General features: G+C 39.6%; 1 non-coding gene across 1 annotated transcript; it reads right to left on the bottom strand.

Moving 5' to 3' along the window:
* Positions 1-4151: 4151 nt before the first annotated feature.
* On the bottom strand, positions 4152-4258 carry LOC141625373 (small nucleolar RNA R71). The gene has a single exon (XR_012535158.1). It is a non-coding gene; the product is annotated as a small nucleolar RNA R71 (small nucleolar RNA).
* Between the last annotated feature and the right edge of the window lie 1273 nt (positions 4259-5531).

Raw genomic sequence — 5531 nt, 5'->3', positions numbered from 1 at the left:
ACCCGTCTTATACTCTTATCCCAAAACCCGACTCACTACACTCGGTCAATCCCGCTACCACCACCTACTGTTGCCATCGTGGCCACCACCACCACGGTGGACCACGGCCGACAGCCATCACGGCCACAACAACAACAACCCACAGGGCTACAACAACAATACTACACAAATGCACCAACTGTGGCCACCACCGGCCACGGCGGCCCGCCACGCCAGTACCCCCACCGTGTCCCCCAGCCTTAGTCGACACCAACCCCCTATTGACAACCACCAGCAACACCGATACTAGCAACAACGAAGCACAACAATAATAACAACAACGAACAGGCCGTATCACCTCCTTTTGGCCCTTGATTCCGCCACCTACAGCCACCCTACCCACCACCCAAGACCACCACTATACTCTCCTCACTACCCTCGACACAACCAACCCAAAACCAACCCAAGTCGGTCACGGTAAGGAGGTTAAAATTTTATCTTAAGATGGTCACACAACAACAACTATAAACATGTATATATAGTCGGTCAACGACGGGTTAGGGAGGGTCAAGGTCAAGGCGGGTCCAAGGTATAAAATAAATATCATAAGGCTAGTATATGATGGTCTTACCTTACGAACTCGAGGCGGAGGGACAAAATCACCATTTTCTTCTAATCTCTCTTTCTCTCTTCTCCCTTATCTTTTATGTGGATTTGGTGGATTATGTTTGGATAAGGGTGAGTAAGGGTATATAAGGTGTGTGTAATCTGGTGGGTGGGTGTATAAATACATGTATTATATATTATTATTATTATCATTATTATTTATTAGTATTATTATTATTATTATTCCGTCTCAAGCCCAACTCACTAAATACAATAAAGTATTATTATATAATTATTAAATACGGAGTATTACAAGCTTTGACTGTAAAATCTTGTGATGTAATGAGAGATTTATCCGTCTTAAATTTTTCGAAAATGAGTGGTATACCTACCCGGATTTTGACTTTTACCAAATTAGGTTCTTGCCTTAATTGATTCTTAATACTGTGATCTTGGCTTATAGCGACATGTGCCATCTTATATCGGCTTATTCCGTACTAAATTTTTCAAAAAATTTGAAACAAACCATCGTTATGTTAGAGTTTTAAAATAATAATTCACATTTTAGTTAAGTTTGAGTAACAATTGCATAATAGGGAAGAACATTTTACAAAGTTGGTAAAATTGCTAGAGTTGATTTTTGAATTTGCATCATTTTACAAAATTCAACATATTTCAAGTGTACTATTGAAACAAGTTTGTGGTTTGTTTTAAATATAAAAGAAGTCATGCCGTAATTTCTTTAATTCCATTCTTCGGGTTAAGTAAACTTCATCTCAATGACAAGCTCGTGTCAAGGGTTTATTTTAAAGTGTTGTTCACCGATTTAAGTGTTGGGAAAGTTTTCTATGCATTCCAATTTATTTGGGTTCCTACCTCTTTCGTATCCATTCCGGATTTTTGTAGTTCTCATCGCCTATACCCGGAAGTTGCATGTGAAATGAATTCCTGGGCGTGCCGAAGTCATCAAGCAACGCGAAGAGAAATCAAGTAAGGGAAGCTCGCCAAGAGCCGGCGGTACCTTCGGTGATTATGGGGATCTCCGACCATAGAGTTTTTGTGTGAGCCTAATAGAATGATTTTCATACCATAATCCTTAGGCATGTGTCTTCGACGAGATGTGTGAAATGGGATATAGTCATCGAGTTTAAAAATTTGGGAAACCTAGGAAGGTATACTAGCCTATGAAAAGTTTTGAGTTGAGTGAGTTGATCATGAGAGACAACCAATAAATAATGAGTGGAGTGCGACCAAGGTTGGATATTTAGCGGTTGTTCGGACTCATAGTTAGGGAACGGAATTTAAAGGACAAGTGAGAGTGACCTTTGATGTATTCATTTTATATTTACTTTTACCCCTCATTTTAGCTCGGTTTTTATTGTCTATTATACTTTAAATAGTATATTTGTGAGCTAATCTTGTGTTCTAGGTGCATTGTTGTGTTTGTTATATTTTTGTAGGAATCTAAGCATTTAGAGTCTTTTTCCTATCATTTTAGCATACACCAAGTTCACTAAGCTAATTAGGAACAAGATTGGACTAGCATGAAGTATTTGCATGGGTTTTGCATGGAGAAATTGATGGACCAATGTGTGTAATTCAAATATTTCCAACAATCAAAGTCAAGCCCAAATTCAAGTCCAAGTCAAGGTGGAAAGCATTGGATACCAAGAAGCTCAGGATGCTATGAATTTAGAACATTACCGGATGATTAAGGAGCATTAACATAAACATAGAGATTCCTCGAGCAATTAATCGAGGAATTATGAGAATTAATCCGGAAACACACGCCCCCGATCGGGGCTGGCAACCCCGATCGGGGTTGGCTGTCTTTAGGCTCTTTACGTTTCACTTCCAAGTCCTATATATAGGGGACTTTTATGCATCCAAGGATCATCTCATTCTTACGTCTTTCATACTTTACAATAGCCTTAAGCATAATTTCTCTCATAGTTTCATATTTGTTTTCAATATTGTCAAGCTTGTAGTTATCAAACATTTGGTTCTTAATATATTTCAAGCATTTGGTTCTACTTTGTTTCTTCCGTACAAGTTCATTTCCACTACGGTATTTCTATTTCTAGTTTACGATTTTACATTTCTATTTAGTTTACGCATAGTTTATTATTAGTACTTTATTTATATTACATTAGCATTATATTTTTATTACATGTTATATCATTTAGTTTATATAATTTATACAATCATGTTTAACATTTCTTACAACAAAGTTTATAATTTACATTTCGCCATGAGTAGCTAAATTTCTTAGTCTAGGGGCTAGGGAAGCCAGGCAATAACAAATATATAAAATGTTAAAATAGGTTGATATAATATTGTCTAATTATTTCTATCACGTGTTTGCATCGTCACGTTTAATCTATGTTTAAAGGCCTTATTCATCGATTATGTTTGTTCATTCGTTCTAAAAGTCGAGAGGCACGGAATTGAATTAGACTAAGCATGTGTAGTAGGACGACCTAGTCATGGAAGAGAGTTTCTCTAGGACCCGGTCTATGGTTGACACTAATACCGTAAGGTGGGTGTCTTTAAGCCTAAACAATTGATAATGTTATTGATATCGAGTTTAACATGATCATATTTACCTTTGCACGTGTGACGCGACTCCCCTAGACTCCCTTTTGTTATATAGTTTACACCATAATTTTTATTAGTCATCAAACCAAACAAACAAACCCAAAACGAAATCGACCTTGATAAGAATCTTTCCATAGCATTTCACAACGCAATTCCCGTCTCTTTGTGTTCGAGCCCTATTTCTACATTAATTTGTGTCTAGGGTAATTATCTTTGCATAGGTACACGATAAGCCTATCAAATTTTGGTGTCGTTGCCGGGGAGCACGGTTTTATTGCGTTTTGAATTGTCGATTTTTATCTTGTTTTCTTTTGTCTTGACGAACACTTGTTCCTTGAGACCGTTACTTATCATTTTTTAGAAATTGTTGTCTTATGCTCAGGTCCTCTCGTAGTGGAGATTTACTTTCACCGGATTCCGATCCCGAGAAAACCTTTAGGAGAAGACGGCGTTTTTGGAAAGAAGTGAAAGAAGCCGCTTCTCCCGCACAACTTGAAACTGCTAGAAAGTCTTACTTAGACGATCTAAAAATTCTTGAAGAGGAGGAGGTTTCAAGTTCATCATCTCCACCACCACCACCACCTTCTACTAAAAAGATGGTGAAACTTTCCGATCACTCAAAGCCCACCGCGGCCATGCTTCCGTCCGGTAACACAACTACTCAAATTACCGTGCCGGACTTTGAGATCAAACCGGCTTTCATTAGCCTTGTGGAGAGGAAGCAATTTGGGGGAAGTCCTTTGGAGGATCCCAATTTTCATGTGCAAAATTTCTGCGATTATTACTCCATAATCCCTCAAACGGGCGTCACTCAAGCCCAAATAAGGGAATTACTTTTCCCTTTCTCTTTGAAAGACAAGGCCAAGCTTTGGATCAATAGCCTTGACCGCACCGCCATTGGAATCACCAATTGGGAAACATTGGCTCTTGCTTTCTATCAAAAGTTTTTTCCACCGGAGAAAACTCAAACTTTGAGGAGCCAAATCACCGGATTCCGTCAACAAGCTCTTGAGAGTTTATACGAAGCTTGAGAGAGATACAAAGAGCTACAAAGGCAATGCCCATATCATGGGCTAGATGATTGGTTTCTAGCTATAACATTCTACAATGGATGTTGTGCCGAGTCCCGAAGGATTCTTGATTCCGCCAACAATGGGCGGTTTGATCAAATTGACACCGATATTGCTCATGCCACGATCGAATCTATGGTGGTCCATGATGCACAATATGTCAATTCCCAAAGTGTGCCACTAAAAGGTAAAGAAGAATCCTCCGACAACTCTGTCTTGCTAGCTCAAATTGCCTTACTCCAACAACAATTGGCTGAAAGAGATGCTAGATATTCCCTTCAACAACTCAATGCCGTGTCTTCTACAAGCCAAATCATTGTTTGTGATGGTTGCGGAGGTGCGGGTCATTACACCGCTCATTGCCGAGCTCTTATTAAAGAGGTAAATGCGTTCCAAGCTTTTAGACAAAGTTCTTATCCACCGGGTACATTTTCCAACACTTACAACCCAAATTCAAAATTCTACCCGAACTTGTCTTATAATAACAACAATGTGCTTAACCCTCAACCCCCACCACAACAAAATGCCTATGTTCCTCAACAACAAAAGTATAATCCTCCACTGGGTTATCAAAATCAACAACGGTAACCTCAACAAAACTACCAACAAAATCAACCCCCGCCACAAAATTCCCAACAAAATAACCAAGGAGGAGGTAAGCTTGAGGGCTTGAGAGAACAAATGCAAAGGGAATTATTGGCTCAAATTCAAAAGAATGATCAAGCTCACAATGCCGCAGTCAAGATGTTGGAGAAACAAGTGGCTCAACTAGCCGCTTCTAGCTCTCAAAGGAAGACCGGCCAACTACCACCCCAAGGTACGCCACCATACGAGACCGTCAATTCTATTTCCTTGAGAAGTGGTACAAGCTATGGTGGACCCTCCATGACCTTGGATGACGAGGTGGTTGTTAAAAAGGCCAAGCTTGGGGGAAATGACAAAAGGAAGGCTAGTGAAGAGCCTCTTGTTAAAGATCGTGTGCTATTTCCTCATCGGTTATTGATGCTAAAGAGAAAGATCAAGCTTGATGCCAAATATGTTGAGCCCCATATGCCCAAAGAAAGTGACGAGATGATTGTTGAGGAAGTCTCTCCTAGTGCTAAGGAGAGTGATGCCGTTTCTAAAAAGGTGGAAGTTCCCATTGAGAATGAGAAAGTGAAAGTGAGCGATGTGGAGGATGTTCCTCCAAAGGAAGTTGTTCAAGTACCGTTTCCTCATCGTCTAGCAAAGCACAAGGAGCAAGGTAAGTTCAGTAAGTTTTTGGAAGTTTGTAAGAAT

This window comes from Silene latifolia, chromosome X (assembly GCF_048544455.1).
Source record: "Silene latifolia isolate original U9 population chromosome X, ASM4854445v1, whole genome shotgun sequence".
Taxonomy (NCBI): Eukaryota; Viridiplantae; Streptophyta; class Magnoliopsida; order Caryophyllales; family Caryophyllaceae; genus Silene; species Silene latifolia.
The sequence above is the reverse complement of the archived record's forward strand: the minus strand, read 5'-3'. Positions and strand labels throughout refer to the sequence as shown.